Genomic DNA, 22,493 nt, shown 5'->3' on the forward strand with positions numbered 1-22,493 from the left:
GTCTTCCTTTTGCGCATGCGCATCACTAGCGCACTCGCCAACACAGATATGGTGGACGTGGACTTGTCGGCTCCCACTCCTTACATTCCTTCTTGACAAACTCATCACACACTGCCTTTCCCTCCTGTTGTCTCCTGCCTGCCTCCGGTCGATCCCCACTGCCCTGCACCGCTCCGCCCACTCTCGCACGCGGTGGTGAGATTGGCTGGCGCCCAAGTCCGTCCATCTAGCGTTAAGTGGCCAGGGCCAATAAGCACGCGAGACTTGGGTTCCTAGAAGTAGGCCAATCAATGAGCCGCCTGTGGGGCCCGGGGGCGGGGCTAGAGAGGGCTGGGCTTGGAGGTGCCGCAGCGTCACTTGACCGCGGGAGACTCCGCGCGGGGTGGGTGCTGCTTGCTGCAGGCTCTGGGGAGTCGCCATGGTGAGTGCTGAGGGGGCAGTGGCACCCGGGTCGACCCTCCTTGTAGCCCCTGCTCTCTCCCACCGCCCCGGACCCCAGCGAGTGGAGAAGGGGCCCCACAGACCGTTCGGGACTAAAGCCAGCCCAATTTGGCCTGCGGGATAGGGGACAGGAGGAGGAAGGCCGCGGGCAGGCTGATTCGGGCCGGGGTGGGCGGCGGCTCCTGGCTGCGGCCGTTGCTGAGAGACGGGGCGGCCTCTCTGTGGGGGTGACTTGGCATGTAGGCTTTGGGGGTCCACGAAGACCTGCGGCCTCCTCTAAGTGGAATCGGCCACCTGCCCACCACGAGGGGACCCGTGGTCCTAGGTCTGAGCGTCTGGCCCCCGGGGCGCGTGGGGGCCCTGAGACTGGGAGGTGGCGCCGGGACCCGCCCAGATGTTGCGTTTTTACCTTTGTGCCTAGTTGTGCTCGGCCGTCCCCGCGCCCTCCTGGAGGGGTCGCAGTGGTTCCTCGGCCTTTCCTGGCCTCATACCCGTCTTCGGCTGCAGTGTTTGTCAGCGAGTTCTGGGGACCTGCTTACATGAATTTCCTCAGGCTGTCTTCTAATCCTGACGGTCGCAAAGGAGATGATTGTTTCCTTTAGCATTTGTGCATTGGGCGCACCTTGGCTCTTTTGTCTCTCCATTGATGAAATCCAAGTATTTGACTTGCTGGAAGCAGTCCTTGTCCTTAGGGCCCCTCTGTGACGGCAGCAAATCGTGGTGTGGCTGTTGGCCGGTAGACTTGAACTTCCTCAAAATGTGAATCTTTGTGTCTGGTTCCCACAAAGGCAAGTTGTCACTTGCATTTTGTTAGCGTTGGACATAGCCTGCACTGTGTAAATAAATTTTTTGAGTATATACTGTATGTCCGCTTTAATTATCTTATTCACTCTGTGTAGATAGGCTTCTGTAAATCTGTAAGCCTGGAAACAGATTTCACTTTAAATGTCTTAATGCCAGAAAGGATTAAATGTTTTACAAATACTATTTTCATATAACATGTTGCCGTACAAGGTGATTTTTGCCTGTTTCTCAGAATTTTTATAATTGGGAATTGATACAAGACCGGCGCAAAATTTAACTTTAGGATTTGTGTGTTTCCCAGCGTTTATGGATTGACATTTATATTGTTTTGTAATGGAAAACACTTAATTGAGGATGTATTACACACTCCGATTCTTTGTTGGGTGAACCAGTTGGGAGCAATCTGCCAGACACACAGTCTTGTTCTCATGAATTTTATTGGGAAAGGAAACTTGAGCATTCGTTCTTTCACAGTCACTGTCTATAATTTAGGCAGGTCGCTTAGTCTTCTTGGTGTCGCACTTTTGCATCCGAAAGCAAGTGTTGGCCCCTTTGGCCCTTCCCAGCCCTAAAATTCCAGAATCCACTTCAATTTATCAAACATCTTGTGTGCCTTCAGTGTCACGGACTGTGGCACTGGATACCATTGTCGAACTTAAGAGGCTACTGGGGGAGACACGCTTGTAGAACTTAACTGTAATACAGTGTGTGGATTGCTTTACTAACATTGTCAACTCAGTGCTTTGGGGTCATGGAGGGGTAGTTTTGCCTGGGGACTTTGGGAAGGACTACAGGAAGTAACTTGAACTGAGACTATAAAGAGGGTGGAAAGAAATTCTCCAGGTGGAAAGAAAAGGTATTGCTAATAGATGAAGCCAGAACGTTCAGTGTGCTCCATCAGAGGATTCTTGGGGATATGTATTGGAAATGAAGTTAGAGCCGTTTGGTGTTCAAATTATACTTTGAAGTTGTCATGCCCTCATCATCCTTATTTCTCTCCACTTCAGTTGTCAATGTATGCCATGTCATCATTTTTAAAATAGTTCTTTCATTAACGTGATATTCTGTACCTTTGTTTGAAGAAATGAGTGTTACATTTGGTTTACATTGTATTGTCAGATTACATCTACAGCATATGAGCAGGGGGATTGAACCACAATAGGTTTCTAACATAAGTGGAGATAATTATTTGTATCTAAACTGAATAGTAATTGTAGCACTTATTAAGTGCTTATTACTAAGTAGTAGGCACGTTTTGAGCTTTGGTTTCATTTGTTGGTTTCATTTGTTCTTCATAACAGTGATGTACTCTCATCTCTGTTTCATAGAAGAGGAAATAAAAGCACATTGTTTGAGTGGAGTGTAGTTTTCCGAGTGATCAGTTCATGATGACCTTTGCTTTGCTCTGCTCCTTAGAACTGTAGACTTGAGAGGGCTGTTTGTGGGCCTCAAGCTAAAGTGGGCCTAATCACAAATGTTAATTTGATCCCCATTCTGTAGGGTTTCCATTTTCTTCTGATCCATATAGCTGTGAAGTACGGTCATTTACAAATGGAAAACCACTTTCATGATTGAGGAAACACTGGTTAATTGGCTTGTGTTTAATGATAGCGTGCTCGTATTATAACTGTTAAGGCTGTATGTGACACTTCGTAGGAAGGCATCAAGAATAGCCCTTAGAATAGCTGTTGCTAGCATAACTACACTGTTTTATGAGTAATATATAAAAATAGATTGCTTTACTATAGCTTTATGTCTTCACTTGTAGCTTACTTTGTAATAAGTCATATCTGTAATCTTCAACATTTTGTATTTACATTTCTATTTTAAGCTCAGTTGAGACAAAATAGAAGAATTTTCCTAAAATTGCATTCTTTTGTTTATACATCTCTAAATCTTTCTAGTCATTCTATACAAATGTTTTTGGAACTGATTGTAACCTCTTTATACCCACAGTTTCGTTTGCTATATAATAAAAATTATCATACACAACAGCCAAAAGGTGGAAACAACCCATATGTCCATGGATAAACAAAATGTAGTGTTTGTGTATATATATAGATATATAATGAAATACTTCGTTTTTAGAAGGAGGGAGATTCTGACACATACTGCAACATGGATGAACATTGAAGATATTATGGTCAGTGAAATAAGCGAGACATAAAAGTAAAAATATTGTATGATTTCACTTATATGAAGTATGTAGAGTAGTCAAACTCAGAGAAAAGCAGGTAGAATTGCCTGGGGGGTCAGAATGGAAGTTTAATGGCTATAGTTTCTATTTGCATTTGTAAAGATAAAAAGTTTTAGAGATAGATGGTGGTAACTGTATTAATGTGAATGTACTTAATGCTACTGAACTGTACATTTAAATGTTAAAATGGTAAATTTTAGGTACATTTTACCACAACAAGAGGTTGTTTTTTAATTAAAATATCCAGATGTATCATAAAGAAAAATAAAAAAAATTCAGATGTATCACTGTTTATCTCTAAATGGATCAGTTGAACTTAATGAAATCCATTGATTCAAATTATTATTAAATCTATTGCGTCCAGAGGTAAGGAGCCAAAAAATTCCAAATGATGGCCTGGTTTCACTAAAGTTCAGAGATATGAACAGTAAATTTCATTAAGTCAGAATCTTTAAATGCTGGTGTCATCCTTGCCTCTGAAACCAGCATTTTATGGTAATAGTTCCACTGGGATTCATGTTCCCTTTAAGTGAAGTTTAAAAGATATCTAACTTTTTCTTTGAAATTTGTTTGTGCTTCTGAGGAAGAGTGCTTGCAGCAGAGCTCAGTTTACTAGAGTTTTTCATAGGGAAAAAAAGGGAGATGCATGGCATTGTTCATTATTCAGTTAATATTTTTCTCTTTCCGAAGTTAGAACAAGAGAAGGTTTTCAATTTTTATAAGCTATGTTAGTTCAGAAGTGGGTTTTATGTTACTCAAGTTTCTTTGTTAATTTCAAAATGAAATGTTGTTTTGCTTTTCTTAGATAATGAGACAGACCAGATTTTACTTGCAGGTTGATGTGTAAGTCTTTGCCTTCCACCTCTTCAACTCACTGTGTGAGAGGCATTTTGTCTTTAGTCATTGTTTTAAAAAATAAAAGTGAAATGACATAACAAAAAATTAACCATTTTAAAGTGAACAATTTAGTGGCATTTAGTATGCTCACAATACTGTACAATCACCACCTTTGGTTTCAAAACGTTTTCCCTACCCCTAAAAGAAAGCAAGTGCCCATTAAGTGATTATTCCCCTCAGCCTCCCTCCTGGTAATAATCAGTCTACTTTCTGTTCCTATACAGAATATTTCATATTAGAGGAATCATACAATATGTGGCTTTTTATGTCTATCTTCTTTCATTTAGCATGATGTTTTCTACTTTCATTTATGTAGCAATACTTCATTCCTTTTTATGGTTGAATAATATTCTGTAATTGTATGTATATACCACAATTTGTTTATTCATCCATTAATTATTCAGTCATTTTTTTGTTAAATATCTAAACATTCTAAAACCAGTGTATTCATTTATGCAGTGAACATTTGTGGAGCACATTATGTATCAAGCAGTGTGTTGGATCCCAAGGATGTAAAAATGACCATCATTTATAATAATAATGTGATGCATGCTTTGGTGGAGATATAAACAGTGTTTATATGACTTGAAGAAGTGGTTAATTCTTTTTGGCATGGAGATTGAATTCATTTTGCAAGCAGATTTTTGTTGATGGCAAAGAGTAGAGTGTCTAGATATATTTTGTCCACTGTAGCTGTAGATCAGTATATTTGAAATGGTATAAGCTATTTGAGGACAGTGCTCTTTATTGTTTTCTACTGTAAGTTACTAACAATTTTGGCTATTTTATTTCTAGGCTGTTTAGTCTTTTGTTATATATTGCCAAGGAGGGGCTGGTCAGTGTTCTCGTAAACTAGTTCCTTAGTCTGTCTAAGAATAGACTGAAATGCAGATGATAAGTAGTCTAGAGGAAAAGAGAGGCTTTAGAGATTGGTTTCGGCTACACCTATCACAAGATTTCGATTGGTCAGATGGCTATGTCTGGGTTGGATTCAGAGTGTATTAGCAGAACACAGCCATGAACTGCCACTGCAAGTTTCTTCGAGGCCAGCCTACTTTCTGAGAGAGAGGCAATTCTTTGTACACATACTGTTCTCCTTTGTCAGTCTTATTCTGTTAACTTCAGCGATTGGGCAGGACTCTGTGTGCAGCAGCTGTTAATAATTGGTAAATGGGCCGGGTGCAGTGGCTCACGCCTATAATCCCAGCACTTTGGGAGGTCGAGGCAGGCGGATCACGAGGTCAGGAGATGGAGACCATCCTGGCTAACACAGTGAAACCCCATCTGTACTAAAAATACAAAAAAAATTAGCCGGTCGTGGTGGTGGGTGCCTGTAGTTCCAGCTACTTAGGAGGCTGAGGCAGGAGAATGGCTTGAACCCGGGAGGCGGAGCTTGCTGTGAGCCGAGATGGCGCCACTGCACTCCAGCCTGGGCGACAGAGCTAGACTCCGTCTCAAAAAAAAAAAAATTTGGTAAATGGGTTTGAGGTGTAGAGCTGGTTTGAGTGTGCTTGAGACATCAGTGGAATTTTTTATTTTTCAGCCTACAACACAGCAGTCCCCTCAGGATGAGCAGGAAAAGCTCTTGGATGAAGCCATACAGGCTGTGAAGGTCCAGTCATTCCAAATGAAGAGATGCCTGGTAAGAATGGAGATGTGGGAGGCACAGTTGCAGTTCGTGTGTTCCTAAGGAAGCATGTGCAGTGTCTTCTAGAGTCAGGTGTTTCTGGTAAATCTAATCTTCACCGTCTACCAGCATCTATCTTCAGTCTCATCTCCCTCAAGCACTTTGTGGAGCAATTTCAACAAAGAGCCCTGTTTACTCACATGTATATTTATGGTTTGGGATTGTCTGTCTTCCCTCCTAGAATACAAGCTCATAAGAACAAGAGACTCTTCCTTTTATTTATACATTACTGTATTATTACCACACCTGTGTCTGACCAGAATTACTAGCCTCGTTGGTTCTACACCTCAGACCTGAGGAATACTTAACATATAATAGGTACTCAGTAAATATGTGTTGAATGAATGGATTTAAATGCTTTGCATTTGAATTATTCAGCTTTTTTTCTAAATATCTTGAAAACTTTAATTTCTTTGCTGAATAGATTTATTTATTGTAGAAGCTAGCTTAAAAATTGTACTTAACACTTATTTATATATTTTTATATTCTAAAAGATAAAGTAAGAGATAATCTGTGTAGATACTGTTGATTCTCTGGATTAAAATGTAAGGAATTGAGCCAAATTGGTTAGTACTTTACTGTGATGAAGATGATGCTATCTTGCCTTTGTAAAATGTCTTACTATGCTTTCTAAAGCATAGTAATATGCTCTTGTATCTTTTATTGGTTTCATTCCTAACAAATTGGGAATGAAAAATAAATGTCTTGGAATGGAGAAGATGGGTTTGCTATTGCTTGCTTCTTTCTCTTCCTGTGTATGGGTAGTGTTTCCTCTATCTCAAGGAATTGCTTGCATTTCTGAGTTAAGTGGAACATGTGGGCATTGTGAGGGCTTGAAGAATGCAAGAGGAAAGCAAACTTAAATGCATAGTCATTTCAGACAGCTCTGAAGAGTCTTTAACCCATGACAAAGCCATGTCAGGATAGTATCTTCCTTCACGTGAATCAGTATGCCAGTTCTCTTGATTGCAGGTAAAATGTGATGAATGGAGCTAGTTTCCTAGTCTCTATAGATTGAAAAGATTAGCATTCTATCAAGAAGCTTGCAGTCTTAGCTATGTTAAGTCTTACTAAGATTCTTTTTCAGTAGAGACGGCAAGGTGAACCGATCTAAGTTGATTTTTTTAATGTGGTTAAAATCATTTAAGTGCGGTATACTTTTAAAACTATGTAACAAGTCCTTGATGTAAAGAATTTGTACAACCAAGATAAATGTTTATTTAAATTAAGCATTCTCATCTATTCTCTTGGTATTTCTGTAGGGCAAAAACAAGCTTATGGATGCTCTAAAACATGCTTCTAATATGCTTGGTGAACTCCGGACTTCTGTGTTATCACCAAAGAGCTACTGTGAACTTTGTATCTTTTGAACGTTGAAGACTAAACATTTGGACCATATCTTTTTCTTGATAAGGCCAATTTTGTTTGTTCTTTATGAAGTTTTTCTGGAGTTATCTTATTCTTCGTTATCTGAGTCACATGGCACTCCTTCTCCATGCAGATGTGCTAAGTGAGAAAAATACTTTGAGAGTACTCCTTTCCTATGCTTAAACGTCTTTAAGTGTGTTGTCAGTGCATCTCAATTTTTAGACCCTTCATGAGGATATTTAGGCTATGACACAGTTGGTTCTTTAATACTTAGATTTTGTTATGCAGGAGTCTCAAATGGACAGGAATTTAATCATTTGCCATTTCAAAACCCATTAGCAGTCTGACAGGTAACCATTGTATTTACTGCTTTGCTTCACCACACATGCTTTAAAACCCTTATTTTAAAGTAAGAAAAGTCCAGCTAAGATTCTTCCTTCACTTGAACACTTTCTTAAAGGACTAAAACTTAAGATATCTACCCAGTAGTTAATAATGACTCCAACAAGTTTCAAAGTTTTGTTTAGGTTGGCTTATTGTTATTTTTAGTCCTTAATCATGATTAAAAGATACGGCCATTTCTGATGAACTGCAGTACTTGGAGGTCTACCTGACAGATGAGTTTGCTAAAGGAAGGAAAGTGGCAGATCTCTATGAACTTGTACAGTATGCCGGAAACATTATCCCAAGGCTGTAAGTAATTACAAATCAGAGAACTTTTGTGTCTGTATTTCCCACTTTATGTTATGTCCTTTATGATTATCAGCTTAAGAAAAAGTTTTAAGGGTAATTTCTTAACAAATTGAGATTAACATTTTGGTAGATACTCTCATTTGTTTTAGAGTAACTAGATTTACGTTTTATGTAGATATTTGAAGAATGTTGGAAATAGAAATAATGGACATGCTTGCTATTTTGTTTAATGTCTTGACAGTTAGAAAAATTAATACAATTGTTCTCTTCCTAATAGGTTTAAAGATAATATCTATGTTGTATATATACAGTATATATGTGTGTGTGTGTGTGTGTATGTATAGTTTTTTTAGAGGTCAGTCAGTGGTTATATTTTAAATGAGATATTTTCCTTGTCATGCGAGAGAAAACAACATGGTACCTGTCTTGTTTATTTAATATTTTGTTCAGTGTGTTTGGAAATAAATTCTTGATTTGAATATTTTATTTCTAATCAGCATTTCTTCATAATTCTCCTAGTTAGCTTTTGATCACAGTTGGAGTTGTATATGTCAAGTCATTTCCTCAGTCCAGGAAAGATATTTTGAAAGATTTGGTAGAAATGTGCCGTGGTGTGCAGCATCCCTTGAGGGGTCTGTTTCTTCGAAATTACCTGCTTCAGTGTACCAGAAATATCTTACCTGATGAAGGAGAGCCAACAGAGTAAGTGGTTTTCTTTCTTGATTTTGTTGCAATATGTCTTTCATTGTAGAATGTATAAAAGTGTGGAAACATGTATAGAAACAAAGTAAGTATGAATGATTCTTCCACCCAGTCAGCCATTTAGGTAGCATTTGTATATAGATTTCCTTTGTAATATATAGAACTCCTCAGTATATGTGGTATGATATAAAATGTACTCTTATGCAAATTTTATCTTTGGATTATTAGGACCTGCTTTTTTCATTAAATGAATATAATTAGGACCCGCTTTTTTACATTAAATGAATGTAATTTTTTCCACTACATTAAATCTTCTTTGAAAATACAACTTTTTAAGAAAGTTATATTTGGAAATTGAATTCGTAATGAAATAATAAAGTGTGAGCCAGCTGGATTTCATAATTTTTTCTTTAATGTCTATCAGTTTTTATAATTTATAGACTGCTAGTTACCTTGGAATATAAGTGATTTGAATTAGCTGTTACGAGTTAGCTATTAACTCCAGAGAAGGAAAAATAAAAGCCATTCAGAGACACTCCTGTTTCTTGCGTAATTAGTATTCCAGCATCAGAGTCTACTGTACTTTTATCCCACAGCAGGGGCAGATGGTCAGCCAACTGTGGTCTTCAGTGGGGTGGGGTAAGCTGTTCACATGACAGGTCCCCAGATTAAAGAAGTTCATTCCTTTTTTAAAAAGTTTTTTCATTTATTTTCTTTCTTTTTTTAATTTTTAATCTTTTTTCAGTTTGCCCCAACAGATTTTTTCTTTTTAATATTTTCATTTATTTCTAAGGTTTTTAATATATCATTTATTTCTAATGTTTTTTAATATATCTGCATCAATTTCTTTTAAAACAGTACAGAAAAGATAAAACATTTAACAATGTAGAGAAATTGATGAAGTTATTTGCTTTATTATGTTTTGACTTCCATTTTGAGCATTTAATTAGGCAATCAATAACAATTTTTGAAAGGTACTGAGGTCTCCATCCTAGGAGACGTAGAAAAATAAAGCAGGAAATCCATGGTCTCTTCCCTCACAAAGCTTACATTCCAATTAAAAACAAAATATTCAACAGTAAAATGATGTAGTTAGCAGTACACCATAGGTGTTACATTTTTTAGCCTTTTGTTTTTGTTTTTGGTTTGTAGGGATGGGGTCTCATTATGTTGCCCAGGCCAGTTTTAAACTCTTGGCCTAAAGCGATCTTCCTGCATTGGCCTCCCAAAGCACTGGATTACAGACATGAGCCACCATCCCCATCCTTCTAGCCTTTTTGAATTAAGGAAGTTGCCATAAGAGCAAGTCCAGTTGGCCCAGGGTAAGGAGTTGGGGAAAGTAGTTTGCCCTTTAAATTTATACTGTCCTCACCATGGTACTTTTTACCCTAGAGTCTGTTCCCTTTGAAATTTAACACTAAGCCAATGAAGTTGAAACTGATTTTTTATAAAGCATTGGTGTACTATAGAGATAAGTAGGAAATACACAAGGAAGAGGGATAGTAGTAAGTTGGTCCTGTAAATACTGTGTAAAGGCTTTTCTGTCTCCTTGCCGTGAAGAAACAACTGGTGACATCAGTGATTCCATGGATTTTGTACTGCTCAACTTTGCAGAAATGAACAAGCTCTGGGTGCGAATGCAGCATCAGAGACATAGCCAAGATAGAGAAAAAAGAGAACGAGAAAGACAAGAACTGAGAATTTTAGTGGGAACAAATTTGGTGCGCCTCAGTCAGTTGGAAGGTGTAAATGTGGAACGTTACAAACAGGTTTATATATTTTTGTTACCTCTTCTTATGTTCTGAGATAAACTGAAATCTGATTTTTAAAATCAGAATATTTTTGTTACACAATAGCACATTGAAAAACATCTTAAAATGGCTGTTATTGAAGAAGACTTAAACGGAAAGATATATATGCAGTGTTTGTGGATTGAAAGACTTAATATTGTCAAAATAGCATTTAAAAAGAATTGATCTATAGATCCAGTGTAATCTCAGTCAAAATCCCAGCAGACTTTTGTAGAAATTAAGAAGCTGATTCTAAAGTTTATATGAAGAAACAAAGAACCTGGAACAGCTAAAACAAATTTGAAAAGGAAGAACAAGTTGAAAGACCCAAACAACCTGAATTCATGATTTACTCTAAAGCTGCAGTGAGATCCTGTGTGGTATTGGTGAAAAGGATAGACACACAATAAAAAAAGGGGAATAAAACAGGGAATGGCAAACTTTACCTGTGAGGGACCAGATAATAAATGGTTTTTGGCTTTGTAAGACATATGCTGTACAACAAGCTTGTCCAACCTGCGGCCCAGGACAGCCTTGAATGTGGCCCAACATAAGTTTGTAAACTTTAAAACATGAGACGTTTTGCTTTTTTTTTTTTTTTTAAAGCTCATCAGCTATTATTAGTGTATTTTATGTATGGCCCAAGACAATTCTTCTTCAAGCCAAAAGATTGGACACCCCTGGTCTACAACTAATAACAGTGCAGACAGGGTGCAAAAGCAGCCACAGACAATATGGAAGTGAATGGGCATGGCTGTGTTCCAGTAAAACTTTATTTGTAAAAACAAGCAGCAGCTGGCTGGGCGCGGTGGCTCACGCTTGTAATCCCAGCACTTTGGGAGGCCGAGGCGGGCGGATCACAAGGTCAGGAGATCGAGACCACGGTGAAACCCCGTCTCTACTGAAAATACAAAAAATTAGCCGGGCGTGGTGGCGGGCGCCTGTAGTCCCAGCTACTCGGAGAGGCTGAGGCAGGAGAATGGCGTGAACCCGAGAGGTGGAGCTTGCAGTAAGCCGAGATTGCGTCACTGCACTCCAGACTGGGTGACAGAGCGAGACTCCGTCTCAAAAAAAAAAAACAAGCAGCAGCTCAGTTTACCGATCTCTGACTAGACAATCCATAGTAGACCCAGATATTTATGATTAGTTATTTTTGATAAAAGTACAAAGGCAACCTTTTCAGCAAGTGATTCTGGAACAATTGGATGTTTATATGCAAACAAACAAAAAACCTGAACCTTGACCCATCCCTCATACCATATAGAAAAAACACAAAAATCTATCAGAGGCCTGAATACAGAACCTAATACTGTTAGAAGAAAACACAGAGGAAATCTTTATGACCTAGGATTAGACAAAGATTTCTGAGGATATACAAGCACAAGCCATGAAGAAAAAAGCTCACTTTTGAGAGGCCAAGGCAGATGGATCACTTGAGTCCAGGAGTTTGAGACAGGACTGGGCAACATAGGGAGACCCCCATCTCTACAAAAATTACCAAAATTAGCTGGGCATGGTGGAACGTACCTGTAGTCCCAGCACTCAGGAGGCTTGAGGTGGGAGGAGGCTTGAGCCTAAGAGGTGGACTTTGCATTGAGTGGAGATTGTGCCACTGCACTCCAGCCTGGGCAACAGAACAAGACCTTGTCTCGAAAAGGAAAAAGCTTTTAAAGTTTAGAAGTGGTGAAGTCTTGTTGAGAAAAATCTCAAATACGATTTTCAAGTTAGTAGTTCAAATGTGTTACTAGAGGAATAGCTTAAGATTTCGAAAACAGATTTTAACCCTTATGTGTGTTTTTTTCTCTTTTAGATTGTTTTGACTGGCATATTGGAGCAAGTTGTAAACTGTAGGGATGCTTTCGCTCAAGAATATCTCATGGAGTGTATTATTCAGGTAGGTGGGAACATTTATTTCATTTTTTTTAAATGACCTATTTTATCTTTCATTAAATTTAATTGTTTTGAAAAAATTTTGATGGAATAGGAAATAAGCTTTCCTGAATAAAGAATTTTCCTAGTGGGGTGTGGTGACTCACACCTGTAATTCAAGGTGGGAGGATCTCTTGAGGCCAGGAGTTCAAAACCAGCCTGGGCAACATAGCAAGATGCCATTTCTATAAAAAATTAAAAAATTTTTTTAGTGTTTCTTTTTTTTTTTTAATGTAATCTTGCTTCTTCTAAAAATAATTTTAAAATAGGAATTTTCTGTTTCTAACTTATACCTTGGTCTTCGTATCAGTGTGGTTTATTTTCCTCCAAAATGTAGGAATGAGTAATCTGAGTTTTCTAGGTCTCTATAGTTTTAGTTTAATTGTAGGTGCACTTTGTTTGTTGGAATATTTCTGTCTGAGCTTATGTTTAGTAGAGAGGTTCAAAAGTAATGTGTTTGAATTTAGTTGTATAAGAATACAGTGTTTTTTTCCCACAAATGTGATCTTTACCATATGTGAGTCCAGAATATTATGTGAAATACTTTTATTTGTATTGATCATTTGATTTTCAGGTTTTCCCTGATGAATTTCACCTCCAGACTTTGAATCCTTTTCTTCGGGCCTGTGCTGAGTTACACCAGAATGTAAACGTGAAAAACATAATCATTGCTTTAATTGATAGGTAAGACCTTCCAACACTGGAGGATAAATGCTCTGACTTGGGAATAATGAATCTTAAACATTTTTTTGAATTATTTGTTTCTGTTACATCTTTATCATACCAATGATCTTAATTTAATTATACTATAAATAATTTAGCTTTGTGAGTATGAGTACTAGGTACTTGCCTAGGTTAGACATGAAAGAGGCTTAACTTAAATATGCAGGAGACATGAAGATAATGAATATCTTTATTCTAGGTGTTTAATTGACATTTAAAGACATTTTACAGACTTATTTTTTTAAATCGTACAAATCCAAAGATCATATTGAAGAACAAATTTGTTTTTTACCATGATGTAAGTATCTTGCAGTGGGAACTTATTTGATTTAGAGTAGCTGTAAGATACAGATGATTGAAAATGTTTAAGTAATCACTCTATCATCACATTTGCTTAAAGAAAAAATTTTAAGTATCAAATATGTTTAGTACATCCACTTTTTTATTTTCTTAGTTTTTTTTTTTTTTTTTTTTTTTTTGAGACAGAGCCTCACTCTTGTCACCCAAGCTAGAGCGCAGTGGCGCTATCTCGGCTCACTGCAACCTCCGACTCCTAGGTTCAAGTGATTCTAGTGTCTCAGCCTCTGGAGTAGCTGGGATTACAGACATGCACCACCATGCCCAGCTAATTTTTGTATTTTTAGTAGAGACAGGGTTTTTCCAGGTTGGCTAGGCTGGTCTCAAACTCCTGAGCTCAAATGATCTGCCTTCCTCGGCTTCCCAAAGTGCTGGGATTATAGACGTGAGCCACTGCGCTTGGCCAGTTGGTGACTTTTTTGCAGCCATGTTGTGTAGTACTACGTAATATCTGTCCTACACTTGTAAGCATTGTCATGAAACCAGAAACCTAAGAGAAGATTTATTTCTGCAGATACCTTTTGTATGTTTTTTAAAAAACTAAGTTATTAGTTTTAAAGTCTTGAGAATTTAGATAACAAATTTTTCCAAATTATCAGCTCAATCCTAGGCAGCAAAAATTCCATACTTATCGGGCCCACTCTTAAAGAAAGCTAGTAACTGGATTTTCCTGAGTTGCCTGTAATGTCACTTATACATCTCTGTCAGTAGTGATGCTTCTGGGCATAGCAAAATGTGGATGTAGTTGTGACTCTGACAAACAGATAATGATAATGAAACATATTATTTTGAGTAATTTAAGATGTGGGAAATAAAAGTTAATTTTATGAATTTTAGACTTAGTTGTATTTCAAGCTTTAGTAAAAATGCAGTATCTTAAAATAGTCTATGTACTTCTATTTTTTAAAGGTTATTTATTTAAATCATGGTTGTTGAATACATTTGTCACTTTAATGCATTTCTGTCCATATCTACTTAATTATGCTTCAAAGAGTTTGAGAGAATTATCTTGTTGAAAATCTACTTAATATGGTATGAAATAAGAATGCTGATGAAAAAGGTTTCATTGGAAAAACTGTTTAGTTAAAAATGAATTGAGGAGGCTCACATCTGTAATCCCAGCACTTTCGGAGGCCAAGGAGGGAGGCTTGCTTGAGTCCAGGTCAGTACCACCCTGGGCAACATGGTGAAACCCCATCACTACAGAAAACACAAAAATTAGCTGGGTATGGTGGCACATGCTGTTAGCCCCAGCTACTCAGGAGGCTGAGGTGGAAGGAGGATGGCCTGAGCCCAGCAGGTGGAGGTTTCATTGAGTGGAGAGTGCGTGACTGCACTCCAGCCCTGGCGATAGAGCGAGACTCTGTCTCAAAAAAAAAAAAAAAAAAAAAAGCCTTCTGGGCTCATATAAAATATAGAAAAGCAATAAAGTATAAGATGTCATCCATGATCTCACTACCCAAACCCTGTATCTTTTGAAATAAAGGGGTTTTGTTTTTTGTTTTTTTTTTTTAGATTAGCTTTATTTGCTCACCGTGAAGATGATGAACCTGGAATCCCAGCGGATATTAAACTTTTTGATATATTTTCACAGCAGGTGGCTACAGTGATATAGGTTTGTGTAGCATTTCTCCTAAGTTCTGAAAACTTTGAAACTTCTCTGCCTTCCTTTTACAGTTGTTTAAAATAAATTGTGTGGTTTTCTAAACATTCCAGTCTAGACAAGACATGCCTTCAGAGGATGTTGTATCTTTACAAGTCTCTCTCATTAATCTTGCCATGAAATGTTACCCTGATCGTGTGGACTATGTTGATAAAGTTCTAGAAACAACAGTGGAGATATTCAATAAGCTCAACCTTGAACAGTAAGTCAGTTATATTTTTGTAAAAATCCTCATAAAGATATTTTTGTCCTAGATTTGCTTTTCTTTCTCAATTGTTTTTTGAACTGTTGGCATTTGTCTTGTTTTAATCATGCATTAAGATTGTCATCCTTAGCACTACTAGGGGCAGAAAGTAGTGACCAATTACTTGGTTTTTTTTTTTTTATGTTAATGAAAGTGTGGTACCTATGGACTGTAGGCAGTCTTCAGGGACCAGTGTCTCCAATTTGGATCCCTTTCTGTGTATCAGGGGCATCCAATCTTTGGCTTCCCTGGGCCACATTGGAAGAAGCATTTCCTTGGGCCACACATAAAATACACTAACACTAACGATAGCTGATGAGCTTAAAAAAAAAAAAATCCCCAAAAACTCATAATGTTTTAAGAAAGTTTATGAATTTGTGTTGGGCCGCATTCAAAGCCATCCTGGGCTGCATGCGGCCTGTGGGCTTCTGGTTGGACAAGCTTGCATGTGAATGAGTTTGTTCTTAAACTGGTAAGGAAACTTTGTCAGGCAGTATTTATTTCCATAAGTAGTGTTTTCCTACGAATGAGCACATGGTGAAAAATGAGGGGCTATGTGTATTTAAGGTGCAGAATTAAATTGGTTTAAATATCTTTTCTATTTTGAGCTTTGCTTTTGATACCTTAAAGGAAATATCAACAGTACTATTTCCAACTTGAAGCCTCCTCAGCTGTTCTGTCCTAGACCTATGGCGTCCTCTAGTGGCCACTATGGGCAGCTCTGATCCTTTACCTTCCCCAGCAGTTCCCTTCCTGCCCCGTTCCCCACTGCTCTGAACTTGGGTGAAGCCAGGCCTGCCTCCCCTCCACATATTCTTCAGAATTTTACCTCATGTAATCTTCCTCCTTTCTATCTCCCTTCCAGTGGTTTACCTGCATCAAGAAAATTTCTTCTTTTTTTCCTCCCTTTGTGTTACCCTTTTTCTTTTGGTCATTTTTGGTTTTGTGTGTGTGCGAACTGAAAACAAGTCCAGATATGGAATGATAAGTGTGAGAGAAAATCAAATGATGTACCAGGTGTGGTGGCTTGCACCTGTAATCCCAGCTATTCAGGAGGCTGAGTTGGGAGAATCACTTGAGTCCAGGAGTTTGAGAACAGCCTGGGCAACATAGCGAGACCCCGTCTCTAATAAAAAATAAAATTAAAAATAAAAAAATTTAAATTAAAAAAACTAAATGATGTATCTATGTCTTTCTCCCCAAGTGAATTTTAAAGTAAAAATAGGCAAAATAATTAGAAATAACAACCTCTAAAGAGGTTGTAATAAATGTCCCAATATGCCTCAATATCTACAGAGCTTTTACTAACCACTACCTAAAAGTCAGTCAGCCTGCTTTTCCTTAATCACCAAAATCTGATGCAGAGGAAATAGTTTATATATTTTTCTATTGTGTCAAATTGCTGATTTTGCATGGATTTTTTTCCTACTTGTTTTCATCGTGAATATACAATACTTGTTGGCTGCCCCCTGGGAACCAAACTACCACTTAAAATACTTCCCTTAGAAATGACATCAAATTCTAGACAGTCATCTTAACTCCAGCTATACCATCTGTTCATGAGTTGGAAACTGTATCTAGTTTTGTATCAACAGAAAAATAATAGATGAATTTATGTTTGTGTTTAGATAAGCATTTTTATCCTCTTAAAAGGAGGTTGTTATGGTCTTCTGGTGGTATCAGTCACTTGACCCATTTCCTTTAATGTGCAATGAAAAATTTCTAATTCTTGTGGAACAAGTTCTATTTGTGTATATAGAAAGTTAATTTTATTCATTAAGACTTCTGTTTTTCTTTTTGTAGTATTGCTACCAGCAGTGCAGTTTCAAAGGAATTCACCAGACTTTTGAAGATACCAGTTGACGCTTACAAAAATATTTTAACAGTCTTGAAATTAAAACATTTTCACCTACTCTTTGAGTATTTTGACTATGAGTCCAGAAAGAGCATGAGTTGTTTCTGGACTTTGTCTCTCAAGACCAGGTAAGAGAATATCTACGTGCTATTTTAGGGAAACAGTGTTACAATTTTAGACTTTGGACCTAGATACCTGAGATGGGAAGGGAGGGTAATTCAATATTAAAGAAAATTTACAAGTAACTTATTCATTATATAAATTAGAAAATTGGAGATGTATAAAGAATTATAAAACATTTATAATTCCACCAGATAGAGAATAACCACTGTTAATTAACATTTTGTGCATATCTTTCCAGACTTTTGTCTGTATATGTGTATATGACATACATGTGTATCGACTTTCTAACCAAAAAAAGGAATATTTTGTTAATACTGTATTGTAATTTTATGACTGGAAACACTTTTGACAGTGGCTTTATATGCCAATGGTTTCACCTCAGTGGGTTTCTTGTGCCTCGCATGTTACAGGTGGATTCCATAATGAATTTGGTATCCACGTTGATTCGAGATCAGCCAGATCTACCTGTAGAAGACCCTGATCCAGAAGACTGCTGATGAGCAGAGCCTTGTGGGCCCTTCATTCATCTGCTGCGCTCTGAGGACCCTGACCAGCAGTACTTGGTATGAGTTTACTCTTACTATAACCCTGTGTCAGCTCCTAGTGAAATCACATGTTGAAGTGCTTAAAATGGTTTAATTCACCTTCTGGTCTTAGATGGTTTTGAAGGAATTGCAACTGAATTAAAGATTCACTTGAACCTGGGAGGCAGAGGTTGCAGTGAGCTGAGATTGTGCCACTGCACTCCAGCCTGGGCAACAGGGTGAGACTCTGTCTCAAAAAAAAAAAAAAACGATTCATGGCATCCATGGGCTTTTACTTTATATATAAACACATAATTGTTTGTAAACTTCTGAAGCATGTAACAATTCAGTTGCTCTGATTTCTTTTGAAGACTGAGAATTACAAAAAAGTCTGTCTTCTTTTACTTGAGTGCCCATAATTATTCCATGTTCATTTTTTTCTGAACTGTTTGTTGCTTATAATAAACTTTATAAGAAATACAATTCTTATATTTTACTTTTCCAAATTTGCAAGTATAAGTTATATTTGTCACATTGAAAATGTGAGTTTTTGTTTTTTGATGAAAGATTTAAAAATTCATTTTGCCTTTTTCTTAACCTTTTTTTTCTGATAAAGAACAGTCACATGAGGTTCTCTCTTTATTATTAGTCCACAGGGAATCTTTGTGAAATGGATAAACATGCTGCCTGAGTAGGGGTATCAGTGACCGATACTAGATAATTTATTTTAGTGAAAGGTTAGCACGGTTGGCTGCTTAATTATTGTTTGGGCAAAGTAGTTTAACCATCCTTGGATGCATAAGGCTGTTAGGCTGCTATGATGAAAAAGACATTTGCTTGAGGATGTCCTGTCTCAGCTCCTTCTGTTGACTTTCTTCATTGTAGTTGACGCTCCTGTCCTTCTTCATAATCAGTGTGAAATAAGAGGCTGACTTCTGTTGGTAGTGTGATGGTCTTTGTCTTGGCTTAGTGACAAACATTCCAGGACTGTGGTATCGTGCTCTGTGAGCTATGTGATCTGTACAGAGCGACTGTCTGAGTATTTTAACTGATTCCCTTATGTTTCTGTGTGAGATTGTGTGTGTCTGTGTGTTTTCATTTTCTATTGCATACCAAATGTAGTAGTTAGAAAGTATGCCTTTTGGCTGGGCATGGTGGCTCACGCCTGTAATCCCAGCACTTTGGGAGGCCGAGGTGAGTGGATCACCTGAAGTCAGGAGTTTGAGACCAGCGTGGCCAACGTGATGAAACCCTATCTCTACTGCAAATGCAAAAAATTAGCCAGGCATGGTGGGCGCCTGTAATCCCAGCTGCTCGGGAGACTGAGGCAGGAGAATCACTTGAACCTGGAAGGTGGAGGTTGCAGTGAGTGGATATCATGCCATTGCACTCCAGCCTGGGCAACAAGATTGAAACTCTGTCTCAAAAACAAAACAAAAACAACAACAACAACAACAAAGAAAGTATGCCTTCTGCATGTGGCTGATTGGTTATTCACATGTATAGAGATCTTTACTGATAGGGTCATTAGCTCTGACTGCCCCTAGGGGAAATGCATTCTCTTATTCATCTACCATGTCAGAGAATTTCACAAACCTGGATGTCATTGTGTCACACATATTAAAAATATTTTATGAATTCTATATACTTTTCATAGCTAGAGAGAAGTCAGTGCTTGGCTTCACAGCTTCAAAGGACGGCTGACTCTCTCATTCGGAGCGAATGTAACTGGTGACTTTAAGTTGAAGCCAGTGCTCATTTACCATTCTGAAAATCCTAGAGCCCTTAAGAATTTTGGCAGATCTACTCTGCCTGTGCCCTAGAAATGGAACAACAAAGCCTGAATGGTAGCACATCTGTTTATAACGTGGTTTACTGAATATTTTAGGCCCATTATTGAGATTTACTGCTGAAAAAAAGATTCCTTCAAAAATATGATTGCTTATTGACAATGTACCTGATCATCTGAGAGCTATGATGGAGGCGTATCGGGAGATTAATGTTGTTTTCATGCCTGCTAATAACATCCATTCTGCAGCCCACGGATGAAGGAGTAATTTCAACTTTCAAGTCTTACTATTTAAGAAATACACTTCATAAGGCTATATGAGCTATTGATAGTGATGGGTCTGGGCAAAGTCAATTGAAGACTTTCTGGGAAGGAGTCATCATTCTAGATGTCACTAAGAACATTTATGATTCATGGGAGGAGGTTAAAATCTCAACATTAACAGGGGTTCTGGAGAAGTTGATTCCAGCCATCATGGATGATTGAGGGGTTCAAGACTCGAATGGAGGAAGTAACTGCAGATGTGGTGGAAATAGCAAGAGAACTAGAGCCTGATGATAGCAAGGAGAACCTCAAGATGTGACTGAATTGCTACGATCTTATAACAAAATTGGAACAGATTAGGAGTTGCTTCTTATGGATGAGCGAAGAAGGTGGTTTCTTGAGATGGAGTCTCCTGGGGAGGATGCTGTGAACATGGTTGGATGACAACAAATGATTTAGAATATTATGTAAACTTGGTAAAGCAGAGGCAGATTTTGATGGGATCGACTCCAATTTTGAAAAACCTTCTACTGTGGGTAAAGTGCTATCAAACAAGATCACATGCTACAGAGAAATCCTTTCATGAAAGGAAGAGTCAATCAATGTGGCAAACTTCATTGTTGTCTTATTTTTTAAAATTGCCACAGCCACCTTAACCTTCAGCAAACACCATTCTGATCAGTAAGCAGCCATCAACATTGAGGTGACCTTCCACCAGCAAAAAAAAATTATGTCTTGCTGAAGGCTCAGAGGATTGTTAGCATGTTTTAGCAAAATAAAGTATTTTAAATTAAGATGTATACATTGTTAAAAAACATAATGTTTTTGTACACTTAATAGATGCATTATAAACATAGTACTCATTAGTATAAACTCATATGCTCATCAGTATAAACATAAGTTTTATTTATTTTTTGTTTTTAGAGACAGTCTCACTGTCATCTAGGCTAGAGTGCAATAGCATGATCATAGCTCACTGTAGCCTCAAACTCCTGGGCTCAAGCAATTCTGCCTCAGCCCCAGCCAAGTAGCTGGGACTACAGGCGTGTGCCACCACATCTGGCTGATTTTTGTTATTTTTTAGAGATGGGGTCTTGCCATGTTGCCCAGGCTGGTCTCAGACTCCTGGCCTCAAGCCATCCACCCTCCTCAGACTCCCATAAACATAACTTTTGTATGCACTGGGAAACCAAAAAAATTGTGTGACTCACTTTAATTGTGATATTTCCTTTATTGTGGTGGTTTGGAACTCAACCTGCAATATCTCTGGAATATGCATGTGTATGGAAGGCTGATTATGAGGCTGGGTGTGGTGGCTCACACCTGCAATCCCAGCACTTTGGGAGGCCGAGGAGGGTGGATCACCTGAGGTCAAGAGTTTGAGACCAGCCTGGTGAACATGGTGGAACCCCGTCTCTACTAAAAATACAAAAATTAGCCGGGTGTAGTGGTACATGCCTGTGATCCCATCTACTCGGGAGGCTGAGGCAGGAGAATCCCCTTGAACCCAGGAAGCAGAGGTTGCAGTGAGCTGAGATCGCACCACTGCACTCCAGCCCAGGCAACAGAGCGAGGCTCTGTCTCAAAAAAAAAAAAATATTATTCATTTAGGCTGGGTGCAGTGGCTTACACTTGTAATCCCAGCACTTTGGGAAGCCTAGGCCTGTAGATCACCTGAGGTCAGGAGTTCGAGACCAGCCTGGCCAACATGATGAAACCCCGTCTCTACTAAAAAATACAAAAATTAGCTGGGCATAATGGCAGGCGCCTGTAATCCCAGCTACTCAGGAGGCTGAGGCAGGAGAATCGCTTGAACCCAGGAGGCAGCGGTCTCGCTCTGTTGCCCAGGCTGGAGTACAGTGGAGTGATCTTGGCTCACTGCAAGTTCTGCCTTTCAGGTTCAAGTGATTCCCCTGCCTCAGCCTCCCAAGTAGCTGGGATTACAGGTGCCCGCCACCAAGCCCAGCTAATTTTTGTATTTTTTAGTAGAGACGGGGTTTCACCATGTTGGCCAGGTTGGTCTTGAACTCCTGACCTTGAGTGATCCACCCCCCTTGGCCTCTCAAAGTGCTAGGATTACAGGTGTGAGCCACTGCATGCGGCCTAAAAAATTATTTTTTTATGTACATAGTGTGACGACTTAGCAATCTTAACCCTGAAGTGAAAAATAGCCTATTCATGATAACTTGTTGTTTAATATTAGTTTCTTTCCTGTATAGTGATTTTTTTCTTTTAAAACTTTCCAGTGTTGTGGTCTGTGTTCTGTGTATTCAAGGTAGCACTAGACTGAAGTTATCTTCACGTGGGATTTGTTTCCTGGAATCTTTGTATCCCCTTTCTTGAATCAAGGTCTTTTTCTTCCGAGACACTGAGAAAAATTGCTCTCTGATACTTTTTTTGTTTTCTGGTAATGGAAAGTGCTTTTGTATCTGAGGTCAAGTC

The 22,493-nt window shown here is 38.5% G+C and overlaps 1 pseudogene across 1 annotated transcript; it reads left to right on the plus strand.

Moving 5' to 3' along the window:
• The first annotated feature begins 354 nt into the window (after positions 1-354).
• Positions 355-18,043, plus strand: LOC100601044 (annotated as a pseudogene). Its single transcript, XR_123440.3, has 12 exons — positions 355-421; positions 5,883-5,981; positions 7,290-7,386; positions 7,965-8,088; positions 8,608-8,790; positions 10,346-10,559; positions 12,391-12,474; positions 13,084-13,193; positions 15,105-15,204; positions 15,306-15,454; positions 17,300-17,479; positions 17,885-18,043. The product of XR_123440.3 is annotated as a vacuolar protein sorting-associated protein 35-like (transcript).
• The last annotated feature ends 4,450 nt before the right edge of the window (positions 18,044-22,493 follow it).

The sequence above is a fragment of the Nomascus leucogenys genome, chromosome 17 (genome assembly GCF_006542625.1).
Source record: "Nomascus leucogenys isolate Asia chromosome 17, Asia_NLE_v1, whole genome shotgun sequence".
In the NCBI taxonomy this organism is placed as follows: domain Eukaryota; kingdom Metazoa; phylum Chordata; class Mammalia; order Primates; family Hylobatidae; genus Nomascus; species Nomascus leucogenys.